Consider the following 13,526-nt stretch of genomic DNA (forward strand, 5'->3'; position numbering starts at 1 on the left):
ACACATACACACACAGCCAAATGTAGGACGCACTGTCTGAAAACACAGAGGATGACTTCCAAACAAACACATATACAGTATTTGGGGAACATTGTAGCACTTGGGAGATATTGCGGTATTAGTGCAGACATATGCAGTATATGGGGTAGATATTGCAGTATTGGGGCAGGTATTGAGGTGGGTAGGTAGGACTGACCTGTACAAACTTCTCGATGGTCTTCAGGACGTCAGCGTTGAACTGTTTGACCTGGACAGCCGTCATGTCCATGTGGCTCAACAGACAGTAGATGATCTGGAGCAACGACTGTTGCATGCTGGGTAGGCCCTTGTCCAGGAGCTACAGCAGACAGAGAGGGGCAGGGAGAGGGGGAGAGAGAGAGAGAGAGAGAGAGAGAGATAAAGAGAGAGAGAGAGAGAGAGAGAGAGAGAGAGAGAGAGAGAGAGAGAGAGAGATAAAGAGAGAGAGAGAGAGAGACATTTCAATGGTTACTGTTAATATTTTTTATGTTTATTTCACTTTTGTTTATTATCTATTTCACTTGCTTTGGCAATGTAAACATATGCCCCTTGAATTGAACTGAATTGAGAGAGAGAGAGAGAGAGAGAGAGAGAGAGAGAGAGAAAGAGAGAGAGAGAGAGAGAGAGAGAGAGAGAGAGAGAGAGAGAGAGAGAGAGAGATAAAGAGAGAGAGAGAGAGACATTTCAATGGTTACTGTTAATATTTTTTATGTTTATTTCACTTTTGTTTATTATCTATTTCACTTGCTTTGGCAATGTAAACATATGCCCCTTGAATTGAACTGAATTGAGAGAGAGAGAGAGAGAGAGAGAGAGAGAGAGAGAGAGAGAGAGAGAGAGAGAGAGAGAGAGAGAGAGAGAGAGAGAGAGAGAGAGAGAGAGAGAGAGAGAGAGAGAGAGAGAGAGAGAGAGAGAGTGATGATAAGCTGTAGACCATACTATCTACCAAGAGAGTTTTGATCTATAATTTTCATAGCTGTCTATTTACCACCACCAACAGATGCTGGCACTAAGACCGCACTCAACCAGCTGTATAGGGCCGTAAGCAAAGCTCATCCTAGTGATGTCACCTGTGCAACTAGAGGCGAAAAAACTCTAGATCACCTTTACTCCACACACAGAGACGCGGACAAAGCTCTCCCTCGCCCTTCATTTGGCATATCTGACCATAACTCTATCCTCCTGATTCTGGCTTACAAGCAAAAGCTCAAACAGAAAGTATGAGTGATGCGCTCAATACAAAAGTGGTCTGATGAGGCAGATGTTAAGCTGCAGGACTGTTTCGCTAGCACAGACTGGAATATATTCCGGGATTCATCCGATGGAATTGAGGAGTTTACCACAGCAGTTACGAGCTTCGTTAATAAGTGCATCGACAATGTCGTCCCCACAGTGACCGTACGTACATATCCCAACCAGAAGCCATAGATTACAGGCAACATCCTCACTGAGCTAAAGGCTAGAGTTGCCGCTTTCAAGGAGAAGAACTCTAATCTGGATGCTTATAAGAAATCCCGCTGCGCCCTTCAACGAACCATCAAAACGGCAAAGCATCAAAACAGGACTAAGATTGACTCCTACTACACCGGCTCTGATGCTCGTCGGATGTGGCAAACTATCACGGATTACAAAGGACAACCCAGCCGCGAGCTTCCCAGTGACCCGACCCTAAGGTAAGCAACACTGAATCATGCATGAGAGCACCAGCTGTTCCGGACGACTGTGTGATCTCACTCTCCGTAGTCGATGTAAGTAAGACATTTGACCGCCTAGAGTCGATGTTCGTGACCCCGCAGACATCTAATTAGCATAATAAAAACAATCCCCATCAAAATGTGTCCGTTTATTTTGCAGCCGATCTGCCAACTTCTGTCTGTAGCGTCCGAACAGTTTGGGCTACACACTAATATGACCCCTCTATGGAAAGGTGAGTCTCTCACGAACACATGCATGTTGGTTGTTGCTCTAGGACGCCCACAAGCCTCACAAACCTAGTCTGAAGGTAGCTGGGTACCAGTTAAAAACATTTATGGAAGTATATATGTAGATAGTTTAGTGCCTAAAATAAGAGGTTAAATACAAAATAGTTTCCTGATCTTTCTTATATCTCTCAGATATAGGACAGACACTTCAGAACAAACTTACTTTAGATTTTTTGGGGGACTATCTGTTTATCCATGTATGAAGCTGTTTCTATGGGCTAATAGCAGTAGGTGTTCAGTCCCACCCCCCCGGGACTGAAGACCTCCCTCTGCAACTGGATCCTGGACTTCCTGACGGGTCGCCCCCAGGTGGTAAGGGTAGGCAACAACACATCCGCCACGCTGACCCTCAACACGGGGACCCCTCAGGGGTGCGTGCTTAGTCCCCTTCTGTACTCCCTGTTCACCCACAACTGAGTGGCCGCATATGACTCCAACACCATCATGGAAACTACTTGGGATCTGACTGCAAGGCACTACAGAGGGTAGTGCGTATGGACCAGTACATCACTGGGGCCGAGCTCCCTGCCATCAAGGACCAGGCAGTGTCAGAGGAAGGCCTTAAGAATTGTCAAAGACTCTAGCCGATGGATCAAGTCTGGAACCAACATGACCCTGAACAGCTTCTACCCCCAAGCCATAAGACTGCTAAATAGTTAGTTAAATAGTTAACCAAATCTGCATTGACCCTTTTTGCAGTAACTTCTTTTAATCATCACATATGCTGCTGTTACTGTTTATTATCTGTAGCTTTATTCCTAGTTACATGTACATACACTACATTACCAAAAGTATGTGGACACCTGCTCATCGAACATCTCATTCCTGATTCCGAGGGGTTGGGTTAAATGCGGAAGACATATTTCAGTTAATGCATTCAGTTGTACAACTGACTAGGTATCCCCCTTTCTTTTTCCTTTCTGTTCCAAAATACGGAGTTGGTCCCCCAGTTTGCTGCTATAACAGCCTCCACTCTTCTGGGAAGGCTTTCCACTAGATGTTGGAACATTGCTGCGGGGACTTGCTTCCATTTAGCCACAAGAGCATTAGTGAGGTCGGGCACTGATGTTGGGTGATTAGGCCTGGCTCGCAGTCGGCATTCCAATTCATCCCAAAGATGTTGGATGGGGTTGAGGTCAGGGCTCTGTGCAGGCCAGGCAAATTCTCTCACACCGATCTGGACAAACCATTTCTGTATGGACCACGCTTTGTGCACGGGGGCATTGTCATGCTGAAACAGGAAAGGGACTTCCCCAAACTGTTGCCACAAAGTTGGAAGCACAGAATCGTCTAGATTGTCCTTGTATGCTGTAGCGTTAAGATTTCCCTTCACTGGAACTAAGGGGCCCGAACCATGAAAAACAGCCCCAGATCATTATCCCTCCTCCACCGAACTTTACAGTTGGCATCCGCCAAACCCAGATTAGTCCGCCGGACTGCCAGATGGTGAAGCGTGATTCATCACTCCAGAGAACGCTTTTCCAATGCTCCAGAGTCCAATGGCGGCGAGCTTTACACCACTCCAGCCGACGCTTGGCATTGCACATGGTGATCTTAGGCCTGTGTGCGGCTGCTCGGCCACGGAAAACAATTTCATTAAGCTCCCGATGAACATTTATTGTGCTGTCATTGCTTCCAGAGGCAGTTTGGAACTCGGTAGTGATTGTTGCAACCGAGGACAGATGATTTTTACGTGGTACGCGCTTCAGCACTCGCCGGTCCCGTTCTGTGAGCTTGTGTGTCCTACCACTTCGCGGCTGAGCCGTTGTTGCCCCTAGACGTTTCCACTTCTGTGCAATAAAAGCACTTACAGTTGACCGGGGCAGCTCTAGCAGGGCAGAAATTAGACGAACTGACTTGTTGGAAAGGTGGCATCCTTTCACAGTGCCACGTTGAAAGTCACTGAGCTCTTCAGAAAAACCATTTCTACTGCCAATGTTTGTCTATGGAGATTGCATGGCGGTGTGCTAGTTCTTCTACACCTGTCAGCAACGGGTGTGGCTGAAAGAGCTGAATGCACTAATTTGAAGGGGTGTCCACATACACTATATATACAAAAGTATCTACCTCAACTACATTGAACCCCTGCACATCCACTCAGTACTGGTACCCCTTGTATATATAAGTTATCGTTACTCATTGTGGATCTATTATTACTTTTATTATTACGTGTTTTACTTTCCTATTATTTCTCTATGTTCTTTCTCTCTGCATTGTTGGGACGGGCCCGTCAGTAAGCATTTCACTGTTAGTCTACACCTGTTGTTTTTACGAAGCATGTGACCAATACAATTAAATACAATATGATTTTGATTTGATATGGGTAATCTATTCCGCTGAAAAGTGTTAAAGTATTTGTAGGCTCTCAGACTGATAAAGGTATTTGTAACACTGGGTGGAAATGTGCTGATAGTGAACTTATTGCCAACCCTTGCACCCTCAGCCATGTATGTGACCATGTTGAGTGTGATGCTCACCTCAGCCATGTAGGTGACTATGTTGAGTGTGATGTTTACCTCAGCCATGTAGGTGACCGTGTTGAGTGTGATGTTTACCTCAGCCATGTAGGTGACCATGTTGAGTGTGATGTTTACCTCAGCCATGTAGGTGACCATGTTGAGTGTGATGTTTACCTCAGCCATGTAGGTGACTATGTTGAGTGTGATGTTTACCTCAGCCATGTAGGTGACCATGTTGAGTGTGATGCTCACCTCAGCCATGTAGGTGACCATGTTGAGTGTGATTTTTACCTCAGCCATGTAGGTGACCGTGTTGAGTGTGATGCTCACCTCAGCCATGTAGGTGACCATGTTGAGTGTGATGTCAGCGAAGGCCTCGTGGAGATAACGACACACCACACTGACCCAGGAGAAGGGGTCCCGCGTGTAGGACCTGTTCTTATACAGGGTCATCACATGGGCCAGGTGGGACAGCTTAGTGTTCTTCTCCTCCAGACATACCTGGTGGGAGGGGTAGAGAGAAAAAAAAATAAGCCATGGGAACTGATGTAGTAGATGTAACTTTGTGGTAAACAACAAGAGAAGCTGGACGTTACAATGGACAACAATCTTAAGACAATGAAACAGACTTTTTAACTGCTAGAGGAATAAAGACTATTGTAACTTAATGTATTCTGTCTTTTACCTGTGCAATCCTTTTAACTGCTAGAGGAATAAAGACTATTAATTTAGACCATTTGGGATGTATTCTGTCTTTTACCTGTGCAATCCTCTCAGCGCTCTCCTTACAGAACTGAGTGGGGCGGCCAAAGTGCTGCACCAGGTGAGGCAGGAGACACAGCACGTTCAGAGGAAAACCTAGAGAGAGAGAGAGAGGGTGAGGGATGAAGAGACAGACAGGTGGTGGAGAGAGAGAGAGAGGGATGAAGAGACAGACAGGTGGTGGAGAGAGAGAGAGAGAGAGGGCGAGGGATGAAGAGACAGACAGGTGGTGGAGAGAGAGAGAGAGGGATGAAGAGACAGACAGGTGGAGAGAGAGAGAGAGAGAGAGAGAGGGAGAGAGGGAGAGAGAGAGAGAGAGAGAGAGAGAGAGAGAGAGAGAGAGAGAGAGAGAGAGAGAGGGAGAGAGGGAGAGAGAGAGAGAGAGAGAGAGAGAGAGAGAGAGAGGGATGAAGAGACAGACAGGTGGTGGAGAGAGAGAGAGAGAGAGAGCGAGGGATGAAGAGACAGACAGGTGGTGGAGAGAGAGAAAGAGAAAAACAGAGAAATTCAATTCAAATTCAAAATAACTTTTTATTTCCTGGGTGGCGATGAATGGTACATACAAGACACACGACAACATAGAACAGTAAAACATGTAGGCTACAGAATAAAGGATTAGAAGCATTCTATGCAATCCCAGGGTATATACACACATATATACACAAACACAAGTCAAAAACGTCAAGAGTTAAGGAGTTTGATGGATCTGCTGCTGGCTGCTCTCTTAAATTTGAATGGGAGAGCTCTATACCTGCGGCCGGGAGGGTGAGGGGCTGTGCTGGTCATTCAGTGTGTGTGTTATGTCAAATGCAATTTGTTCCCCCTTCCTCCTCACTCATGTTTTGTAAATGTCACTGAGGGTAAAATGTCAAATGTGTCAGAGTGTTAGCCTCCAGCTGTACATCCCCCGTTTATTTCTCTACATCTTTTACCGAATGGGATTGTTTGATTATGGTCTATTGATTGATTGATTGATTGAAATATTAATTGATAGATAGATAGATTGATTGACAGACTGACTAATCAATACCTACCTATAGCCTGTGATGTGTCGACCACGGGGACTCGTGAGACAGGTGTGAGCTGACAGAAGAGCTGCAGGGTGAGGTCAGAGGTGGTCTGGGAGGTGAAGCCCTTTAACAGCAGCTGTTGTAGTCCAGAGAAACCACTCCATCTCAGCTGGGCCTGCAGCTTCTCCAAACGCTCACGGTTCTCTGCCCGGTCCAGGGGCACCTGGGAAATGGAGTTCCGGTTATACTTTAGTTTGTAGTTTTGTTGTTGTTATCCATTAACAAATGTGTTTTTGTTTAGAGTTCTCTATGTATGTACAGGGGACATTCTTATTACATGCATTATCAACTTTGGGCAGTACCTTGTGGATAAAGCCATTGCATTATCATTACATTTCTATTACAAAACCCATTCCAGCTTTGACAGCAGCTTGTTTACAGGTGTAGTGAAATATGACACTCAAATGTACAGTTTGATTCACCAATTATCATGCATTATGCCATGTTTACACAACCCACCTTAGACAGAAGCTTGTGGACCAGCCTTAGGGACATCTGATACTCAAACTCAAAGTCTGACTCCATGAGTGACACCGCCACCCAGAACACCGTAGCCAATAGGGACGAAGGATGGGACACATGGGCAGGATCAGACAGCACGCTAGGATCAATTCGATTGGTAGACGCCGAGGAGGCGTGTATACTCCGTCCGGGCCGGCCCAGGCCGTGATTGGTGCAGGCCTGGATGCGGTCGAGGGTAGCGCTGCGAGGTGGGTCGTGTGATTGGTTGCCGCTCTCCCCAAACTTTTTGGGGACGGAATAGGACCGCTGGTGTCGGCTGCGTTCGGCTGAGAGGCCGCTAAGCCCGACCCCCGGCAGGTTGAGCTGGCCAGTGCTCTTCCTGTTAAACTGTTTCTCAAGCTTCTCATTGGTCAAGAAGTCTGGGGAGGAGGTCCTACAGAGGGGCGGGGTTAAACATGTTAGAGGTTAGGGTTAAAAATAACAATGCTAGGATCTGCCTCCAGTTAGAGTGAATAGTTTACCATACTTATGTTAACTATACCAACAGTCTAAGTAGCCTCTTTCCCATGCTGATTCAGATGATCTGTTGAAGGTAAAAGTTTGCAAGAAGTCTGTAACATAAAGTCTGCAACATAAAGTCTGCAACATAAAGTCTGGAACATAAAGTCTGGAACATAACGTCTGCAACATAACGTCTGCAACATAAATTCTGGAACATAAAGTCTGGAACATAAAGTCTGGAACATAAAGTCTGCAACATAAAGTCTGCAACATAAAGTCTGCAACATAAAGTCTGGAACATAAAGTCTGCAACATAAAGTCTGGAACATAAAGTCTGCAACATAAAGTCTGGAACATAAAGTCTAGAACATAAAGTCTGCAACATAAAGTCTGCAACATAAAGTCTGCAACATAAAGTCTGGAACATATAGTCTGCAACATAAAGTCTGGAACATAAAGTCTGCAACATAAAGTCTGCAACATAAAGTCTGGAACATATAATCTGCGACATAAAGTCTGCAACATATAGTCTACAACATAAAGTCTGCAACAAATCTGCAACATAAAGTCTGCAACAAAGTCTGCAACAAAGTCTGGAACATAAAGTCTGGAACATAAAGTCTGGAACATAAAGTCTGCAACATAAAGTCTGTAACAAATATGCAAAAAAATCTGCAACAAATATGCAACATAAAGTCTGCAACATAAAGTCTGGAACATAAACTCTGCAACAAATCTGCAACAAAAGTCTGCAACATAAAGTCTGCAACATAAAGTCTGCAACAAATCTGCAACATAAAGTCTGCAACATAAAGTCTACAACATGAAGTCTGCAACATAAAGTCTGCAACATAAAGTCTGCAACAAATCTGCAACATAAAGTCTGCAACATAAAGTCTGCAACATAAAGTCTGGAACATATAGTCTGCAACATAAAGTCTGGAACATATAGTCTGCAACATAAAGTCTGGAACATATAGTCTGCAATATAAAGTCTGGAACATATAGTCTGCAACATAAAGTCTGAAACATAAAGTCTGCAACAAATCTGCAACAAAAGTCTGCAACATAAAGTCTGGAACATATAGTCTGCAACATAAAGTCTGGAACATATAGTCTGCAACATAAAGTCTGGAACATATAGTCTGCAATATAAAGTCTGGAACATATAGTCTGCAACATAAAGTCTGAAACATAAAGTCTGCAACAAATCTGCAACATAAAGTCAGCAACAAAGTCTGCAACATAAAGTCTGCAACATAAAGTCTGCAACAAAGTCTGCAACAAAGTCTGCAACAAAGTCTGCAACATAAAGTCTACAACAAAGTCTGCAACATAAAGTCTGCAACATAAAGTCTACAACATAAAGTCTGGAACATAAAGTCTGCAACATAAAGTCTGGAACATAAAGTCTGCAACATATAGTCTGGAACATAAAGTCTGGAACATAAAGTCTGGAACATAAAGTCTGCAACATAAAGTCTGGAACATAAAGTCTGCAACATAAAGTCTGGAACATAAAGTCTGGAACATAAAGTCTGCAACAAATCTGCAACAAAGTCTGCACCTAAAGTCTGGAACATATAATCTGCAACATAAAGTCTGCAACATATAGTCTGCAACATAAAGTCTGGAACATAAAGTCTGCAACATAAAGTCTGCAACAAAGTCTGCAACATAAAGTCTGCAACTTAAAGTCTGCAACATATAATCTGCGACATAAAGTCTGCAACATATAGTCTACAACACAAAGTCTGCAACAAATCTGCAACAAATCTGCAACATAAAGTCTGCAACATAAAGTCTGCAACAAATCTGCAACAAAAGTCTGCAACAAAAGACTGCAACATAAAGTCTGCAACATAAAGTCTGCAACATAAAGTCTGCAACAAAGTCTGCAACAAAGTCTGGAACAAAGTCTGCAACATAAAGTCTACAACATAAAGTCTGCAACATAAAGTCTGCAACATAAAGTCTGCAACAAATCTTCAACAAAGTCTGCAACAAAGTCTGCAACAAAGTCTGCAACAAAGTCTGCAACATAAAGTCTGGAACATAAAGTCTGCAACATAAAGTCTGGAACATAAAGTCTGGAACATAAAGTCTGCAACAAATCTGCAACAAAGTCTGCACCTAAAGTCTGGAACATATAATCTGCAACATAAAGTCTGCAACATAAATTATGGAACATTAAGTCTGGAACATAAAGTCTGCACCTAAAGTCTGGAACATATAATTTGCAACATAAAGTCTGCAACATAAAGTCTGGAACATAAAGTCTGCAACAAAGTCTGCAACATAAAGTCTGCAACATAAAGTCTGGAACAAATATGCAAAAAAATCTGCAACAAATCTGCAACATAAAGTCTGCAACATAAAGTCTGGAACATAAAGTCTGCAACAAATCTGCAACAAAAGTCTGCAACAAAAGTCTGCAACAAATCTGCAACATAAAGTCTGCAACAAAGTCTGCAACAAAATCTGCAACAAAGTCTGCAACATAAAGTCTACAACAAATCTTCAACATAAAGTCTGCAACAAAGTCTGCAACAAAGTCTGCAACATAAACTCTACAACATGAAGTCTGCAACATAAAGTCTGCAACATAAAGTCTGCAACATAAAGTCTGCAACATAAAGTCTGCAACATAAAGTCTGCAACAAAGTCTGCAACAAAGTCTGCAACATAAAGTCCACAACATAAAGTCTGCAACATAAAGTCTGCAACATAAAGTCTGCAACATAAAGTCTGGAACATAAAGTCTGCAACATAAAGTCTGGAACATAAAGTCTGCAACATAAAGTCTGGAACATAAAGTCTGGAACATAAAGTCTGCAACAAATCTGCAACAAAGTCTGCACCTAAAGTCTGGAACATATAATCTGCAACTTAAAGTCTGCAACATAAAGTCTGCACCTAAAGTCTGGAACATATAATCTGCAACATAAATTCTGCAACATAAAGTCTGGAACATAAAGTCTGCAACATAAAGTCTGGAACATATAGTCTGCAACAAAGTCTGCAACAAAGTCTGCACCTAAAGTCTGGAACATATAATTTGGAACATAAAGTCTGCAACATAAAGTCTGGAACATAAAGTCTGCAACATAAAGTCTGGAACATAAAGTCTGCAACATAAAGTCTTCAACATAAAGTCTGGAACATAAAGTCTGGAACATAAAGTCTGCAACATAAAGTCTGCAACATAAAGTCTGCAACATAAAGTCTGGAACATAAAGTCTGCAACAAAGTCTGCAACATAAAGTCTGCAACAAAGTCTGCAACAAAGTCTGCAACAAAGTCTGCAACATAAAGTCTGCAACATAAAGTCTGCAACCTATAGTCTGCAACATAAAGTCTGCAACATAAAGTCTGGAACATAAAGTCTGGAACATAAAGTCTGCAACATAAAGTCTGGAACATAAAGTCTGCAACATAAAGTCTGGAACATAAAGTCTGCAACAAAGTCTGGAACATAAAGTCTGCAACATATAGTCTGCAACATAAAGTCTACAACAAAGTCTGGAAAATAAAGTCTGCAACATAAAGTCTGGAACATAAAGTCTGCAACATAAAGTCTGGAACATAAAGTCTGCAACATAAAGTCTGGAACATAAAGTCTGCAACATAAAGTCTGGAACATAAAGTCTGCAACAAAGTCTGGAACATAAAGTCTGCAACATATAGTCTGCAACATAAAGTCTACAACAAAGTCTGGAAAATAAAGTCTGCAACATAAAGTCTGGAACATAAAGTCTGCAACATAAAGTCTGCAACATATAGTCTGCAACATAAAGTCTGGAACATAAAGTCTGCAACATAAAGTCTGCAACATAAAGTCTGCAACAAAGTCTGCAACATAAAGTCTGCAACATAAAGTCTGGAACATAAAGTCTGCAACATAAAGTCTGCAACATAAATTCTGGAACATAAAGTCTGGAACATAAAGTCTGCAACATAAAGTCTGCAACATAAAGTCTGCAACAAAGTCTGCAACAAAGTCTGCAACAAAGTCTGCAACATAAAGTCTGCAACATAAAGTCTGCAACATAAAGTCTGCAACATAAAGTCTGGAACATAAAGTCTGGAACATAAAGTCTGGAACATAAAGTCTGCAACAAAGTCTGGAACATAAAGTCTGGAACATAAAGTCTGCAACATAAAGTCTGGAACATAAAGTCTGCAACATAAAGTCTGGAACATAAAGTCTGGAACATAAAGTCTGCAACATATAGTCTGCAACATATAGTCTGCAACATAAAGTCTGCAACATAAAGTCTGGAACATAAAGTCTGCAACATAAAGTCTGGAACATAAAGTCTGCAACATAAAGTCTGGAACATAAAGTCTGGAACATAAAGTCTGCAACATATAGTCTGCAACATAAAGTCTGGAACATAAAGTCTGGAACATAAAGTCTGCAACATAAAGTCTGGAACATAAAGTCTGCAACAAAGTCTGGAACATAAAGTCTGCAACATAAAGTCTGGAACATAAAGTCTGGAACATAAAGTCTGCAACATAAAGTCTGCAACATAAAGTCTGCAACATATAGTCTGCATAACATACAGTCTGTAACATATAGTCTGCAACATATAGTCTGCATAACATATAGTCTGGAACATAAAGTCTGGAACATAAAGTCTGCAACATAAAGTCTGCAACATATAGTCTGCATAACATACAGTCTGGAACATAAAGTCTGGAACATAAAGTCTGCAACATAAAGTCTGCAACATAAAGTCTGCAACCTATAGTCTGCATAACATACAGTCTGGAACATAAAGTCTGCAACATAAAGTCTGCAACATAAAGTCTGCAACATAAAGTCTGCAACCTATAGTCTGCATAACATACAGTCTGGAACATAAAGTCTGCAACATAAAGTCTGCAACATAAAGTCTGCAACCTATAGTCTGCATAACATACAGTCTGTAACATATAGTCTGCAACATATAGTCTGCATAACATACAGTCTGTAACATATAGTCTGCAACATATAGTCTGCATAACATATAGTCTGGAACATAAAGTCTGCAACATATAGTCTGGAACATATAGTCTGGAACATAAAGTCTGGAACATAAAGTCTGCATAACATATAAAAGTGTGGACAGGTGAAGTGGAACTCCTACCTGGTAAGAGCAGCCATCAGATCACTGTTCTTCAGACACTCAGCCAGGTTCACCACCACTGATTCTAGAGTCAGCAAAACCTCCATTACATAGCCCTGGAACACACACATTACTGTTACCTCTATCACATGGACCTGGAACACACACATTACTGTTACCTCTATCACATGGACCTGGAACACACACATTACTGTTACCTCTATCACATGGACCTGGAACACACACATTTCTGTTACCTCTATCACATTGACCTGGAACACAGACATTTCTGTTACCTCTATCACATTGACCTGGAACACACACATTACTGTTACCTCTATCACATGGACCTGGAACACACACATTACTGTTACCGCTATCACATGGACCTGGAACACACACACACAGATACACGTACCTGCACCTCGTCACCGTGCTCTCCCACCACCTCCACCAATCGTGAGAGCAGGTCGGAGACAGCGTGAGCGTTGATTGGCTGTTTGAGAGCTCTGAATATCTGGAAGCTCCGCCCAGCGTAGTGACGAGATGAGCTGCACAGAGCGGTCTGCAGTGCTACGTCACTCAACTGCTGCTCCAGGTGGAAATCTGACCAATAGAAAAAAAGAATTAGACAATGATGTCATGAATCTCCAGATTCTCCAGGAACATGTTTATAACTGCATTTCCTGGTCTTTTGTATGACATCATATCAGCTCCATAAGTGGTGATGTGGCTTCAGGAACAACAAAAGTGCTTCAAAATATATATTTTTAAACAACAAAATGGTTTTAGTGATAAAACACTGCTTGTCTCAGAATCAGAATCAGCTTTATTCACCAACTGCATTTACACATTACTCTGAATTCTACTTGGGAAATGGTGCTGCTAGTGACAGACAACATTTAGAGACATTAGACAATAAATATATTGACAATGTATTTTTTTAAACCAAAAATATGTTTTAAGTTATTAATAATAAAAGTATCAGAGGAAAGAACTGCTGGTGTGTTACCTGACTTGGACTCCTTGAAGACAGAGATGACGTGTCGGAGGAAGTTGGACAGCTGGTCAGAGCTCTTACAGTTGGGGTTCTTAGGAGTGATGTCCTCATGGACCCAGCGGGCCAAACGCTCTGAGTATGGAGAGAACAGTACTCCA

General features: G+C 42.1%; 1 pseudogene across 1 annotated transcript in view; it reads right to left on the bottom strand.

Moving 5' to 3' along the window:
- LOC311099891 (protein furry homolog) overlaps nucleotides 1–13,526 on the bottom strand; it is a 49,859-nt pseudogene that overhangs the window by 23,881 nt on the left and 12,452 nt on the right. The window contains exons 2-9 of the transcript in view: nucleotides 13,381–13,521; nucleotides 12,787–12,974; nucleotides 12,390–12,484; nucleotides 6,751–7,186; nucleotides 6,256–6,454; nucleotides 5,220–5,317; nucleotides 4,790–4,960; nucleotides 197–337 (exon numbers count right to left, since the gene is read on the bottom strand). The product of the transcript in view is annotated as a protein furry homolog (transcript). The remainder of the gene's footprint in view (nucleotides 1–196; nucleotides 338–4,789; nucleotides 4,961–5,219; nucleotides 5,318–6,255; nucleotides 6,455–6,750; nucleotides 7,187–12,389; nucleotides 12,485–12,786; nucleotides 12,975–13,380; nucleotides 13,522–13,526) is intronic.

This window comes from Coregonus lavaretus (genome assembly GCF_964263955.1).
Source record: "Coregonus lavaretus genome assembly, chromosome: 24".
Lineage (NCBI taxonomy): Eukaryota > Metazoa > Chordata > Actinopteri > Salmoniformes > Salmonidae > Coregonus > Coregonus lavaretus.